Source organism: Embiotoca jacksoni, unplaced genomic scaffold, assembly GCF_022577435.1.
Source record: "Embiotoca jacksoni isolate LCO1_2020_lvr unplaced genomic scaffold, fEmbJac1.0.p SCAF_7, whole genome shotgun sequence".
Lineage (NCBI taxonomy): Eukaryota > Metazoa > Chordata > Actinopteri > Embiotocidae > Embiotoca > Embiotoca jacksoni.
The window spans coordinates 16,244,942-16,262,404 of NW_027185425.1; positions in this window are offsets into that span (position 1 = coordinate 16,244,942).

A 17,463-nucleotide genomic window follows, 5' to 3' on the forward strand; every position below is an offset into this window, starting at 1 on the left:
AAATAATTTTAATGGAGTGAATTTCAATCAGTCGCTAACTTTTAATCGAGTTTTCATGATGGTTAAAGTATTTTTCCAGTATGAGCATCCAAACAAAACGGATACCACAAACTATTAATAGGTGAAACTCTGACACATAATGACATCAACTATCTTCTACTGTAGAGTCTCGATAAATCCAGACAGTGTGAGAGTGAGTCAGCCTGCACAACACCAGAAACATAAACTGAAGCAGCTAAATGCAATTCAGCCGACATTAATTTCATTATTCACACTTGTACTTTTTCCTAGTCTCATGTCAAAATGTGATTTATTCTTTGTCTTGTGCTGCAATCCTCATCAACAGCTTGAGACCACCTCGTCTTCCATCTTCACTGTGGGCCGGTGGTAGACCACAGCGACGAGATTCCATCTCCTGCTCTGTATCATCACTTATCTTCTACTGCTGCACTTTTTCTTTTTTCGCCCGAAGGTGATGAAATGACTTGACAGAGCCTTCAGAATATCACATTTCTAAAACAGTCCTCGGTCCTGGTTCCCCGTTTCATTTCTCTGCACCTTTCTGGGGTTCAGGTTTTAGTTGGTGTGTGAGGTAGAAGCCCGCCAATACATTCAAATGACACAGCTTCGGTGTCCATTACCAGGCTTCTGCCTCATTACTGCACTTGTAATCCTGACTTAATGAAAGCATTATCTAAATCAATAACACAGATAAAAGCAGTCAAGCCACTTGTTTGATTAGCTTAAAACGCTGCGAGCTGACAAGAATATTGAATTGGCTTTCTTTTTTTCTTTTTCTTTTTTTTTTAAGAAGTTTTCGTCACCTAAGCTCTTGTTAAGAAAGAAGGCTCAAAATCGAACACTGTGTTTGACCCAAGTGGCAACCAACAGTGACATTACCCACTGGTTTGTCAACTGCGGTTCTGAATAGTCAAGCTCAGTATTTCGGCCGTCACCATCTTGCTATTTTGGACCCAGAAGTGACCATACTTGGACGAGATGGGGCCCACTCTGGGCTGTGAAGCTGACTCAATCTGATTGGGCAACCGAAGATATTAGGGTCTCCAAACTATAGTGAAAACCTGACTGCACCACAGGCCTGACAATCAAACAGACGTGCCCCCAAACACACTGCTTTTTAAGGCCTAATTTAAGGCTAAGGTTCAAAATGTATTTTCTGGCAGTCCATCTGAAAATAATTTCATCATTAATTTGACATTTGGCCTCAAAAGCGGTATGTTTGGGGGTGTGCCTGTTTGATTGACAGGCCTGTGGTGCATTCAGGGTTCCTTTATAGGTGGGAGGGGCGTAGTGTCCTAGAGTTCCCAATCAAATAGAGTCAGATCCACCGCTCGCTCCTCTCCCCAGTTTGTCCAAATATGGTCACTTCCGGCTCCAAAATAGCGAGATAGTGATGGACAACATAACGAGAACGTCAGTTTTCACCACGATTGACTGGCGCTTAGTTCTACTTAGCCTGATGCCACCACGACCTGACAATGGAAAAAATCTTAAGATTCACTGTTTGTTTTCAATTAATAAATGCCCAATTATTGATGTTGTAATTGTCTCAGGTATTGCTATTTGACTCCTGACTGAGTGGTTGTTGTAAAAAAGACATTTCATATTGCTCGTTTGAATCTGTCTGTATTTTCAATTATCGCTGTCTGATTAAATGTACTTTTGCATGATTTGATACGTCTTCTGCAGCTATCTAGCAGCATTCATTAGACAGCCTTTAATCTTACACTGAAGTTCTAGTCACAGAAATAAAATGCTGTAAAAGGAAATAAAAAGTAGAACATTAGGTAACAAAAAAGGCGGGAAAAAACCTGGGTGTGAAGAACATATACATGTACATTTCCATTTTGTTGCACAGGCTACTAAATTTTGCATTTTTTTCATGTCCCTTCATCGTTTGACACACATGATCCTCAGTCATGTGCATTCAGGGTGGATGCAGTGGAGGGTCAGCCATGTTGCAGCCAAGCAATGGACCAGTTTTAGGACTTCAGTGCCTGCAGCGAGACACGTCATGCATATGATGTGGTTTCCTCTCTCTCTCTCTCTCTCTCTCTCTCTCTCTCTCTCTCTCTCTGCATGTTCTCTATGTCTCTGTGTTTGCGACATGTCTGTCTTCCTATGGTTGTCAGCCCCAGGTGAGAAAGGTGACTACTTGTATTTTTTTTATATCCGTCCATATGGGATGGTATATCCAGACAGAACGATGACGTATATCTCCATGGAAACGCTGCTATATCCATCGTTGACACAAATTCTGCCTCCTCTTGATTTCTCTCTCTATCTCCTGCACGCATGCACGCGCGCACGCACGCACGCACACACAAGCACTCGCATGCACACACAAGCACACACAAGCACACGCATGCACACACAAGCACACACATGCACGCACAAGCACACGCATGCACACACAAGCACGCACATGCACACACATGCACGCACAAGCACACACGCACTTAATGGTCTGTCCTCTTCAACAGTAGATTGAAAACCCTTGAATGTCCAGACCACTGTGGAGAGCCCACTGCATGTAGGATCTGCATACAGACTGTTCCCTTTCCAACCATGACAACAACACACACACACACACACACACACACACACACACACACAGTTGTGCTACTTAATAAATTGTGTTCAGCCGCTGGCCTGCTGTGCCCCGTGGGTCAGTGTGTGGAGCAAAGAGACATTAATCATTCTGAAGGAATGTGTGTAAGCAAACACTGGCTGAGCAAGTGTGTGTGTTTGTACATGATGTCTCTAAATGTGGGTAATTATGTGTATATATGCACGTGTGTGTGTGTGTGTGTGTGTGTGTGTGTGTGTGTGTGTGTGTGTGTGTGTGTGTGTGTGTATGTATGTGTCTGCGCATGGGCGGCACCGCTTCCATTCAAACTGAGACGTCTCCTCGTTTCATTGTGTGAGCGCGTTTTACTGTTTATCTTCATGTGTTGGAGGTAAACGTGGATCGACCTGTCTGCCTGCCCTCAGGCCTCCGTCCACATCACCATCCCCTTTTTACAGCCAGCCTGTATCTCCTCACCACAGCTTTATTGCTTTTTCCTTTCCGGCTTCGAACCCACTTTTCTTCCCTTCTTCAGTTGCGTGACATTTTGTTGCACCTTTTTGTTCCCAGTTTTGCTTGTGCAATTCATTTCACTCCCCCCCCCCACCCCGTACCGCTCCCCGTACAGGATCCTTTTTTTTTTTTTGGTGCTATTTTCACCCTCCTTCAATCTCACTCATCTCCCTCACATGCATTATCTATTAGCTGTGGCCTCTCAGGGCTCTGCTCGTGTTTAATAGGAGACCGGTGGGCCAGATTGCGCAGCGTCACATTAATTTGCTGTGGCTAACTGTTAGTACATCGGGGCAGAAATCAATGTGCCACCGCCAACCTTTATCTCCCCGGCGTCATCACCGCTGAAACCTGAACACCGCTTGCCCTTTCCAGCACGATTTCTTTTGTCTGCCGGAGCAAACCCATATCACCAGAACAGGTCTTTAACTGTTTTATACTCCCGCAGAAAGTCCAGCATTCTATCCAGTTCTATTCTCTCAAGTAGGAGAATTTCTTTTTAGCGTTTGGCATGGCTCCAGGGATGGCAACATTTGTCTGCTGGTTCGTCAACCACTTTAGTCCCCACAGCAATATTTCAAAAGGAATGGAGGGATTGGCATTAAATTCTTAAGAGACATTCCTGGTCCCCAAAGGATGAACCCTACTGAATACTAAAATTAATCCTAAAATATTTTTTTCTGAGTGAAATATCTCAATAACTTCTTGATAGATTGTCCTGATATTTTTTTTGCCATTTATGGTGACAAGGGGGTGAATATGGCTTACTTTGACAACCTCTTAACTTTTGTCTAGCACCACCAGCAGGTTTTGACTTTTGATTTTTGGTGGCAACAGTTGGTGACCACAGTCAATGGGTGGAGTTCCATGAATTTTCAGTGTCAAGAGGTTTCTCTGACAAACTCTTATTTTCCCAGTGGCACCACAAGCAGGATTAAAATTCTAATTTATCTTGCAAAATATTTCAGTCTCTGAATGGATTGGAATCAAAGTTGGTGCAGACATTCATGGTTCTTAGAAGATAAAACCTGCTGACTTTTATCACCAACAGCAGGTTGATATTTTTGTTTCTCAAGGAACTATTGAGGAATATGCCACATTATCCTCAATATTTATGATCCCCAGAGGATGAATTCTAATGACTTTGGTGAAACTGTCACCAGTAGGTCAAAATTTTCACTCATCCTGTGAAAACCTGCAAAATTTACCAGACAGATTTGCAGAAAATTTGGTGAAGACACTAATGGGTGCCAAATGATTAATTATTTTTGGAGCGGCATCAATTATTTGCTTAGCCAAAGGACAGAAAATGAATTATTACCTATTTTGATAATAACTGTTTTGTCATTTTTCCAACCAAAACTACAATTGTTTCCTTGTTCTGTCTTCTCAAATGTGAACATTTGTAGCTTTTCTTTGTGTCATGCAAAACCAAATCTGAATATTTTTTGGTTTTATGCTGCTGATTTATAAATGTCTCGTTGGGCTTTAAGACAATCATAAAGGCTATCCTTTACCAGTTTGTAACAGCTGTGATCGATATATTAGGAAAATAATCACGAGTTGATAATTTCCTACAGATTTACTCATATTTTCCTGTAATGTGACCATAAGGTTGAAATTTCACAGTATAAGTGAAATCTCTTGAAAAGTGTTGGATGGAGTCCAATTAAAACCTGTTCAGGAAATTCAAATTAAATGTTTAAGGATCATCTTATTTTTCCATCTAGCCCCATGATGAGGACAATTTTTGATATTAATATTTTGATATTAATTCCGATTTTTATTCATGACCAAATAAGTGAAAAACTTGTGACATTTCCATCAGCTTCAGCTGTAATTTCATTTGAGCACTAATTAGAAATGTTTGAATATTAATATGCTAGTCTGAATTTGTCAATGAGGTATTAAAGGAAGAATTTGCTGCTACCTTGGCTGCAGTCTGTGAATCTTGATTTACATTGAGCAGGTACATACCTCTGCTTTACTGAATTGCAGACTTTCTCTGATCAGTAATTCTTCCCCTTCTCCTCGTGTTTTTTTTTTTATTATTTATTATGTAAAATTGTCAGAAGCTTTCACACCTTCAAAAAAAAGCTGGATAATTTAGCTTCCTTGCCTGTGAATGATCAAGGGAACCCAACACCATTGATGTCCGACGTTCTTGTCATCGCATCCCTCGATAAAAATCAAAGTGGTTGAAATACTTTCACCGAGAAAGACCAATTATGCTGGAAACAAATCAGGATAAAAAGGCTACATCTGGGTACTGAAAGAGCAACAACACATTTTTTAATTTTCTTATTATAATCTTTAAAAAGGAGAGAATTTTAAGTACTTTAAACCATCAAACTCTTCTTGTCTGAATGTTTTACCCATTGCACTTACATGTCAGTAAGCTTTGTGTACGAGAGCTTTCAAGTGTGTAAACTATGCATGCCATGTCCTTCAGCGTGGCTCAAAAGAAATGTTTTGATGAAGTAAGCATCAAACACCTAAGCTCTCCACATGCCCGTCCTATCAATAAAATGCTTTTCATCAGAGGGAATTGAATGGGAGGCATGACGTATTTTGACTTCTATTGTGTATTTCACTGGTGAGCCATCAAGCCAGATGAGGCACATGATAGGGCAGCATGAGTTTTTGTTTATTTAATCTCCCCATGCGGAAGGAGACAAGATGGAGGCAGATGCCAAGTTAGGAGTTGAGCTTACTTACTAATTCGATTCTGTTTGAAGTGAATTAAAGAATGTCACTCCATCACTTTTTTTTTGGTAATGAAATATTTAATTCCGAGACCGAGAAGACATTAATTAAAATGGCGACTTGCAAGCGAAATGCTCTTTTCTTCTCCCCCCTTCATTTTATTGTCTGTGATTAGAAATGTTCTCTTGTACTCGGGGAACACAGGGAATATTTTCATCCAACTAGAAACTTCTGTCAGAGAGGCCGAGCTGATTTTAGAAATGCTGACTTATTGATGTGTTTTCTTCACATCAATTATTGATCCGCATTGAAATGCATTGAAATGCATCATTCACTGGTTTGTATTTCAGCGGGTCTGAGGCCAACTAGCTACATGAGTGCAGAAAAGTTTGCTGAAAACAAAAATCAGGACCATGGACAGCGCCCACGCAGGCCATGTTGAACTACATGAACCTGATAGAAAGCTCTCCATATGAACATTATGTGCTCATGTTTCTGCTGCTTTTGTTGCTGCTAATTCCCTGGAAATTTAAATTGGCCTCATTCCAGAAAGAAATGCCTTTGAATTAATTTCCTCCTTGATATACTGTACATCGTATACATAATCCTTCCTACTCCGTGCAATGCCCAGTTGAAAGCCACATTAATGTTTCTATGTGCACAGATTTGTATAAATTATTGAACACTAATTATCATGTATACCACTAATAACAAACTGATGTTGGACTTTTCACAAAAATACTGTTCCTATAAAGCCTTTCTTTACTGTAGGGCTGCAATTCATAATCATTTGCTTTATGAATTATTTAGCTATTTTATTGAATCCAATAACTGAATCGAATAATCATCTGGTTTATAAAATGTCAGCAGATAGTAAAAAGTGCTTATTACATTTTCTTAATGCCCAAAGTGACATCTTCAAACAGTTTATATCTTGCAAATGCAAAAAAAATGCATTCAAATTTCAATCTTAGCGGACGAAGAAAAACAGCGAAGATCAAATATAAATAGTCCTACTGGCAGCTTTGTGTGGCTGTACAAAGTTGCTGAGCTAAATCAGCATACAACATAGCTGCAATATCAAGGTTAACATGTACTTTTTTTTTTTAAGTAATTTTTTTACCATATTAAATTAGTATGCTATGATGCTGCCATGCATTTACTATACATTATCATATATAATTATTTTTGCAGATATACAGTGGGTACGGAAAGTATTCAGACCCCTTTCAATTTTTCACTCTTTGTTTCATTGCAGCCATTTGCTAAAATCTAAAAAGTTCATTTTATTTCTCATTAATGTACACTAAGCACCCCATCTTGACAGAAAAAAACAGAAATGTAGAAATTTGTGCAAATTTATTAAAAAAGAAAAACTGAAATATCACATGGTCATAAGTATTCAGACCCTTTGCTCAGTATTGAGTAGAAGCACCCTTTTGAGCTAGTACAGCCATGAGTCTTCTTGGGAATGATGCAACAAGCTTTTCACACCTGGATTTGGGGATCCTCTGCCATTCTTCCTTGCAGATCCTCTCCAGTTCCGTCAGGTTGGATGGTGAACGTTGGTGGACAGCCATTTTCAGGTCTCTCCAGAGATGCTCAATTGGGTTTAGGTCAGGGACCAGGGCTGGGCCAGTCAAGAATGGTCACAGAGTTGTTCCGAAGCCACTCCTTTGTTATTTTAGCTGTGTGCTTAGGGTCATTGTCTTGTTGGAAGGTGAACCTTCGGCCCAGTCTGAGGTCCAGAGCACTCTGGAAGAGGTTTTCTTCCAGGATATCTCTGTATTTGGCCGCATTCATCTTTCCTTCAATTGCAACCAGTCGTCCTGTCCCTGCAGCTGAAAAACACCCCCATAGCATGATGCTGCCACCACCATGTTTCACTGTAGGGATTGTATTGGGCAGGTGATGAGCAGTGCCTTGTTTTCTCCACACATACCGCTTAGAATTAACGCCAAAAAGTTCAATCTTGGTCTCATCAGACCAGAGAATCTTATTTCTCATAGTCTGGGAGTCCTTCATGTGTTTTTTGGCAAACTCTATGCGGGCTTTCATATGTCTTGCACTGAGGAGAGGCTTCCGTCGGGCCACTCTGCCATAAAGCCCCGACTGGTGGAGGGCTGCAGTGATAGTTGACTTTGTGGAACTTTCTCCCATCTCCCTACTGCATCTCTGGAGCTCAGCCACAGTGATCTTTGGGTTCTTCTTTACCTCTCTCACCAAGGCTCTTCTCCCACGATTGCTCAGTTTGGCTGGACGGCCAGGTCTAGGGAGAGTTCTGGTCGTCCCAAACTTCTTCCATTTAAGGATTATGGAGGCCACTGTGCTCTTAGGAACCTTGAGTGCTGCAGAAATTATTTTGTAACCTTGGCCAGATCTGTGCCTTGCCACAATTCTGTCTCTGAGCTCCTTGGACAGTTCCTTCGACCTCATGATTCTCATTTGCTCTGACATGCACTGTGAGCTGTAAGGTCTTATATAGACAGGTGTGTGCCTTTCCTAATCAAGTCCAATCAGTTTAATTAAACACAGCTGGACTCCAATGAAGGAGTAGAACCATCTCAAGGAGGATCAGAAGAAATGGACAGCATGTGAGTTAAATATGAGTGTCACAGCAAAGGGTCTGAATACTTATGACCATGTGATATTTCAGTTTTTCTTTTTTAATAAATTTGCACAAATTTCTACATTTCTGTTTTTTTCTGTCAAGATGGGGTGCTGAGTGTACATTAATGAGAAATAAAATGAACTTTTTTGATTTTAGCAAATGGCTGCAATGAAACAAAGAGTGAAAAATTGAAAGGGGTCTGAATGCTTTCCGTACCCACTGTATATATATATATATATATACACTAGAAAAGGGCCTTGCGTACCACCACAGGTATATATATATATATATAAAAAGAAGATTGCCAATGATGGCTACAGAGAAAAGGTAAAGGAATCACCAAAGTACTTACGAGTAATTTTAAGGGGAACATGAATATTTGTAAGAACCTTCATGGCTATTCATTCAAGCTTTACATAGATATTTTACTCAAAAACAAGAAAAGTAAGAGGGTCACCAATGTTTTTTGATTCATCCATTGGGGCTCATAAATATCCAAATTTGCTTCATTCTGGGCAAAAGCAGTGGACCAACTGATTGAAAGTGCCAGAGAGCCACACAGCTAGCATAGCCAAAGATAACTTAACTATCCAAATTATTTACAATGTATTTTCTGTCAGGTAGCTAATCAATTAATCTCCTCGTCATTTTATCTGATAATATTTGTAATCAAACAGACAATTTTCAGTTAAAAGTTAAGCATTTTTTCCAGTGTTTTTCTAATACAAATCTCCAATATGTCTATTGTGTGACAGCCACAATGACACAATACTTTGTTACAGTCTACTGTTCCCCTTTCATTGGAATAAACCACTTCCAGTCTCAATTCATCCAATAGAAACATGCAGTGACCAGGTCCTCCACTGGTGGACGGTCCCAAAGACAAGAACTGTCCAGTATAAGAAACCTTCACTGGCTTCCCACCAAATGATGTATTCTCTATCGTTGTGTTAACTGAAATACTGACTGCCCATACACCCCAGCTGTCTTTGGTAGGAGAGTATATTACAATATTATCATTTCGACCATTTTCTGTTGCTCACATTGCTTTAAAATCATCCCGAGTCAGTCATTTCTACAGGAAGGTAAAACTAACAAAATTTTTATCGTGTGGGGTAGTGATTCCCAAACGATGGTACGCGTACCTGTGGTGGTACGCAAGGCCCTTTTCTAGTGTTATGAAAGAGCTTTGCTGAAAGGACTAACAATTATAGTCGAGCAAGTTTAGGTCTAACAAATGGTCATTTCATTTGAGTTATTACATTCACATCCAATTACAAAGATGTAAAAATTTGGGAAACGTCTGATGTCGTTTAACCAACTCCATATCTCTATTTTTCTACGCAAGTATAATCATAACTTTCAGCGACAAAATTTGCATACTGTTAGTTTGTCTGAAGAATTCCGACACAGCTTATGAAATTAGTGTCTGTATGAACACTAAGAGCTGCGCCATAATTGCTGACAACACTTCTCAGTCTACCACACACACACACACACACACACACACACACACACACACACACACACACGTCCTTGTCTTTCTACCTATGTGGGGACCACTCACTGACATAATACATTCCCTTTACCCTGACCATCACAACTCCAACACTAACCATAACCTAATCCTAAACTTAACCATAAAACCAAGTCTTATTATTTGTTGGGGTCCCCATGAAGTGGTCGGACCCCAGAAAGCAAGTTGCCTCCCGGTTTTTAGACCCCATAAATACAGAAAAACAAGACCACTCACACACAAACATACATCCACTCGTGCATCAGAATGAGGAACGGCAAGGTGTCATAGTCTTAACAGGGGAGGGGGGATTTGTAATTTCTTATCGGCCGCTAATTACAGCGGTAACAAGACCCGGGAGAAGTGACGGCTGCTGGTTTAGACGTCTGCCGGCTTGACAGCAGGGTTAATTAACAGCCTTCCACCAAGATTAAGATGGGACGAAAACTAAATAGATCAAGATCCACGCGCACACGTATTTCTGCACACGTACACGAGCACACACTCACGCAGGCGCGCCCACGCACACACTTGAACAGCCCTTCCATTAAGAGCTTAGATTAAGATAGCCACGCCATCCCATCTATTTCAGCAGGAAATTAGCCTCCCGCTCGGTCGGACGGGCTCAGCCGACTCGGAGCCAGTCACCTCGGATCGAATGTATTCGCTCATACACCTGTGCAACTTATTGATACTGGCACATTCGTGCGAGAATCATTTTGCTGATGCCCTGAATACGGCTCATGAGAGAAAGCAGAGAAGATAAAGGACATTAAGAGGTTGACAGCTACATGGCTGCAAAACCCCTCTCATGCCCATGTTGTATTCCCCGCTGAGCACATACAGTGAGCCCATCCATCTCCTCCTCTCTGTGTAATGTCATAAAGTGGGGATCGGGGTCTAACAGATTTGTCTAAGGCCTGCACCTCACCTGGTGGTGGATGCATTCATGCACACGCACACAAGACTCTCATCGCCAGGTTAATGTGACATCACGTTCACTGGGCTGTGGCATGTGTCGTCTCCCTCACCAGCTGTCCTAATGTAACTCCTTTAGAAGACTCCATTTGGACAGAGAGCTTGTATGAATAAAAGAAAGCACCATCTCCCGTGTTCCTTACTCTTCATGAAATGCCCTCCCTCGCTGCTATCTTCAGCCTGCAGGGTGAGGAGATCGGGAACCTGGAGATGTACTGTTGATGTATTTTTCCCCACGGGGGAGACGGGAGGGTGGGACAGAAAGGGAGAGAGAGTGTGAGTTTGTAGAAATTGTAAAATTTTTCAGGGCTTTGAAGGTCCCATATTTGAGACTTTTCCAGTGTTTTATTTACAGTCTTGATTTTGTTAAAAATATATTTTTGTGGCTTTAAGTACCAAAAACCATCTCCATATAGTTTTACCTCTCCTAAGCTCCTCTCTGCAGCTCTATCAAAAAACAGAGTTTTGTGTTAAGACTCATTGAGATCAGTGATCCTCTCTTCTGATTGGCTGACTCTTTCTGAGTGATGCATGCCCAGGCCAACAACAGGTTTTGTTTCGGACTTGTAGCTCGCTAACTCCATGACCGAATGACAGATTAGTGGTTTTCTCCCACAGGAAAAATTGGATAGTAAGATGTGCTGAAGGTAGACGTATGACACAAATATTTGTGACATCACAAACTTACAGATGTCTAAACGGCACAGTTGCTGAACACAGGCTGTGCATTTCTGCGAAGATTTCCACAGTATTTATACAGCACCTAGATCTGCTTTACAATCAACAACAAATGGAAATTTTGAATTTATACAATAGGGGACCTTTAAGTAAGTTATTATGTGACAATGTGTCACATATATTTTCAAATATGAAAATAATGAGGTGAAAAACACATCAGAAAACCTCACAGCATTTTCACACTTAAACTATGGTCACTGCGTTGCAGTCTGTTGATTTTATAGTTATGTATCTGTCCTAGTGAGTGCGATTGTTACCATGGTTACCAGAAATTTGGTATAAGGTGCAGTGTGCACTGATTTGTAATGGTGGTTAATTGTTGAGCTTTGAGGTGTCCCCAATACAATATTAATAACCGGATACACAATTTTACAGCAATCAAGCTCTTACCCTTAGGATTCTTAAGATCTTCAGTCTTAAGATCTTGAAAAATGCTACAATCTTGAAATATTGTTCCTTTAAATTGACACACAACTTGCAAAACTGCTGTAATCTCGTCCCATTTTTGTCCATATCGTGGCTGTGGCACAGGATGTCCCCAATTTTACCCACATCTGCACAGTTTTTATTGGCTCAGCTGTTTTTCTAACCATGGAAACAGCTGTCAGAGGGTGCAACACCGCCATCGATGAATCACTGGGGTACATTTAAAAAAAAAAAATCTGGGCAACAATTTAAAGATCTGCAAACCAGGTTAAATCCTTGCCATTCAGGGCCGACCCCAACCAGATGAGGCCTTTATCTGAACTGGAGATGTCTGCTAGTGCACAGAAATTGTCTCTCCCTTATGCCCTCTCTGATTCATCCTCTGTCTGAGCAGTGCTGTCTGCGATGTATAATGCAAAGCTGGGGGAGGGGTGGGGGGGGTTCATGCGGAAAAAGGAAATAGTCTCTGGTCCCATTAGAAAGAATAAGCTGCAGCATGTCTGCTAACAGATTCCAACATTAGCAGCCCTGGAGAGTCATGCCTCAGTGACAGCACTGCGCTCAAAAGAGGAACTGGGAGAGAAGGGACCGGCAGGGAGAGGGAGGGAATAGAGTGAGTTGCCTGACCTTAATGCAAAATAAAAAAAAAAATTTTAAAAAGCTATAGGAAAAAGAAGGGTGGTTGAATGAGGGAAGGCAATTTGGGACGTTGTAGCGGCGCCGACTGGGAATGGTGGCAGAGGGGAAAGAGCCGCCTGTCAATATGGACGCCAACAAAGAGGCAAGAGGGAGCCGGTGTTAAAAACACAGAAAGGGAGGAGCGACTGATGACAGGAGTGTTAGGAGACGGCGACATCTGAGAGTCAAACGCAGAGACGAGGGTGGGGGTTAAAAGTTTCATGAGTGTCACTATGGAAGCGCCAAATTTTTCCTCACACCATCTGTGAAAGAGGCATTCCTCCGGGGCAGCTGATGCAGAGCGTGTGTGCGTGCACGTCAGCGTGTATTTGTGTGTCGCAGTGTGTGTCCGGGGGACTCGAGGCGGTCCACGTGGACGGAGAATGAGTTTTCTGTTATTTCAACATATCAGCAGTAGGAGAGAAAAAGAAGAGAAATGTAAGCAAAAACAGAGAGAGGAAGACAGAAATATCCATGTTATCCCTGCTTTCACCGTGAAATTCACGGCCTTCAGCTCGGCAATACGATTCAATTGTGCTCTCCTAAAACCCCCTTTTTTCTATTTCACACTGCTATTCAGCACCCTCCACTGCAGCCTTGTGATCGCTCTCATGTCCATTTTCGTTCATCTGCCGTTACAAAAAGTCCCCACCTGCCCTAGGACCTCTCGTACCCGAACGCATTTAGCCTGTGAAAAAAAAAGCAAAATGAGGAAAGTCGGCGGCCTATTTGTCGTTAATTGGCACGCCGCAACCATAGATTACTGAACATGACAGTGTCTTTTTCAGAGAAATCTATCTGCCGTGACCTCTCCGGTACTATTACAGCAAGGTCAGAGAACGCAGAGGGAAACCAATCAATACAGTATTGAGTGTGAGAGCAGCTCAAGTCTGATACAAGAGGGGGAGGAGGTGAGAAGAAAGAGGACTTGGACACAAAGGAGGAGAAAGAAAGTGGAATTGTAAAAGGGAAAACAGAGAGAGAGAAAAACAGAGAGAGAGAGAAAAAAAAAGGCATGACCGGGGAAGCGAAAGGATGGAGAGGACGGAGACGCATTCAGCCGGCAATTTGCGAGCCATGGATGAAGGATTGAATAAAGGTGGAAATAGAGGATAGAGAGGCAGGCCCTGAAGGTGGCTGCAATCTTGCGGGTGGCAGCGATATCGGTCTGCAGCAGTGCCACAGGCACAAACACACAAACCGACACCCTGTGGATGACTGTGGAGTGTGAGACACGGGCAGTCTGGGGAGAATATCCTGCAGCCACAGGCACAAACACATACTGCCCCAGGGAGGTGTCTGATAACAGTGCATACAGTAAATTGTACACTGTATACTGCACGGTGGGTGTGCGATTGTATGGGTGTGTGTATATGTACGTGTGCGTGTGTGTGTGTTTGTAAGTGGATATAAGTACACTGTATATTTTAAAATGAATGGCAGGGGAGTGACTGTCAGTGTATTGTGTACAGTATGTTTGTGTGTCTGCATCCCAGTGTACATTATGCTACATGATGGTGGTGTGTGTACATCAATTCATGTCTACGTACAATTTGGAAGTGTCTTGAGCTGCAATACCACAGTCGACCGCTGGGGGTGGCTCCAAAAATTCTCCGGCTCCATAGACTCCCATTCAACTTCTCATGAAATCACAATATAATCAGTCAATACAAGTCATAATGGTACCATTTGCTAACGTCACTCCTTCTTATTAGTTTTCTGGCGGTCAATCTGAAAATAATCCCATCATGAATTAGATATTAGGCCTCAAAAAGTGGTATGTTTGGGAGCGTGTCTGTTTGATTGACAGGCCTGTGGTGCAGTCAGGAGTTTGCAAAAGGTGGGCGGGGCTAGCATCCTTGGGTTCTCAATCAGCTCATCCAAATATGGTCACTCCTGGCTCAAAAATAGGAAGATAGCAACCAATAGGTGACATCGCGGTTGATTGCCACTTGGTCTGTAGGCTACAACACAAAGCAGGAAATAAAAGTAAACACAAACAACAAGTCAGAACAAAAACTGCTTCGCACACTTCGATGTGATGGTACAGTGCCCCGGTATTCTACATAATGCCGTCTGCTGCAACTTTGTCTCAGAGATCACGTGAAGAGATTGTTGATGTGACGTCTCCGGTCTGTCTACTGCCACACACACACACACACACACACACACACACACACACACACACACACACACACACACACACACACACATTTCAGACATGAATACAGCAGCCTTGTGTTGTGTGTCTATACATGCTGCTCTGTGTGGTTGGTTCTGTGTTTACTTCTGTGTGAAGCTGTTGAGTGTGTTCATGTCCATTAGTCCCTTTTCACCTTAACCTCCAGCAGGTACAAGGCTGCATGTTCATCGAGTGTCGAATAATATCTCTCAGCATCACTCCTGAACAAACACTCCTCGCTCCATGAAATCTTTTATTTCTTTGAACCATTATACACACACACACACACACACACACACACACACACACACACACACACACACACACACACGCACACACGCCTCACCCCCACCCCCCACACTTCTTCTCAGAAAAGTACACTCCATGCTGGCCTAGCAGTGCTCAAGAGTGATTCATGTGTGTTTCGCTTCCTCACCGTTGGAATAAACCACCTGTTCTCCTTCTCAGAAAAGATATGGAGAGGCAGAGAGATACAGAGCGACCGAGTACTGTACAAAGTTAGGAGGCTACAGAGAGAAAATTAAAGACAGAAAGAGGTTAGCAATAGAATGGTGGAAAAGTTTTTCAAGAGTCGAGAGATGAAGCAGAAACTAGATAAAACAAGAGAAGTAATAAAAAATGCTCAAAAGACTGACGCACAAACAGAGAGAGGTAGATAAGAGGGGTTTCGCATTTCAGGCTGGTGAATAGAGATATAAAGACAACACATATTAGCGCAAGTTTGTATGTGTGAGTGGGCGATAACGAGGCGGCGGACGAGCCCTCTGTGTTTACTCTAATTAACTACATCAACACTGTCAGACAGCTTTTTCGGGCTTTGATCAGCTCCCCGAGTCTGCCAAAATGTTGGCAAAAAACACACCCGTCAATCACAGCCATCGCCCCTTTTTATGCTAATCTCCTTGCAGAGAAACAAAAGCAGCGGACGACGGGATTCGTTTACTTTTTCGGAGGGGAGAATGAGAGTCGCCAGTCAAAGTCGGACAGACATGGACCCTTCGTCTGATTGTGATTCCACCCTCATTCCATTCCACTCCTGCTCCACCCTTGCCTTTTTCACACTCATGACATCCATTACCTCCCCCCATCCGACACACACACACACACACACCTATGTACACATGCACCGCTGGCCCGAAGTTGAATATGTAAATCGACATCTGCTCCAGGAACCAATCTCCAGCCCTCACCATGTGTCTGATATGCTAATGCAGCCAACACAGTTTCTTCACTCCACATCTTCCCCTCCTTTTTCCCGTCCCTCTGCTTCCTCTCCTCAGCGCCGACTTACCCGGGCCTGCCAACATGAACAGATGAGGCAGATGAGGGGAAGGGAAGACAGAGAGAGGGAGAGGGGGGGAGGGGGAGAAAGAGAGAGAGAGAGAGAGAGAGAGAGCGAGAGAGAGGGGCTTCAAACAAAATCTGATAATGATGTTGTTATGGATGGATGTTACACACACAAACAGGCATGCGAGCAGCAGCGAGAAGCCAGGCTTATTAGAGTACAATAGCGGGGGAATCCAGGAGAGGGGTTGCTGAGTGTGGGAAGAAGGACACGCCACCATCCTCTGGCGCTCTCTCGGAGCTCCTCCATTTCTCCTGCCGCTCTGTCCCCGGCATCACTTTTTCGCCGCCGACTCATCAGCTGTAAAGAGGTCAGAGGTCGTCGCCTAGCAGATCGCACCTGACACCATATAGCTGCACAGCATTCCTGCAACAAATGACCTAAAACCATGCATTTGAGTTTGTATGTGTAAGCATGCAACCCTTCACAGCCATCGCATTTGCATTAAGCGGGGAGATGGATGGCGTCCCATTCCAGGGGCATTGTTCTCAATCCAAGTCCTAGAGTGTGCTTTGATTTATAAAGGATGAAATGGGACGAGACCTGTTTCCCAGAGATCCCCAGTTGGCTGTGTTCACAGCTTTTTCCGCTTTGACTGAGTTCTGAGTGAATACATGAATGCTAAAAGACACGAGCTGTGGCTCTCCGCTTTGTCGCTTCTATGTGAGGCCACACGAGCTACGAGGGTTGAAAACGATGGGAGACGGAACAGCACCAGAACGTTTCTACACATTTTTCTAAGGGGTGTTGTCCCACATACCCCCCCACACCCCCACTGATGCAGATGCAAATCATATCTCTTAATGTTTCCATTAAAGAAGAGGAAAAAGTCTTAAAAATTCACACACACACACACACACACACACACACACACACACACACACACACACACACACACACACACACACACACGCCGTGGTCTCATATTAAATGGAACAAGAAAACACATTTATCAAGCATGAGCTCATTTATCAGGGGAGTGCGTGACCCAATTGGATCACAAAATGAATCTGCAATAATTTCCCTGAAAATAAAACATTTATCAGTTTGATCTCATTTATACCAGAAAAAAACAATCTCACTTCATCTGAAGGGGGACAAGTAAATGCCTGCTTGATCGATCGCTGCCTTCATATAGAACTGGTGATGTGGTTACGCC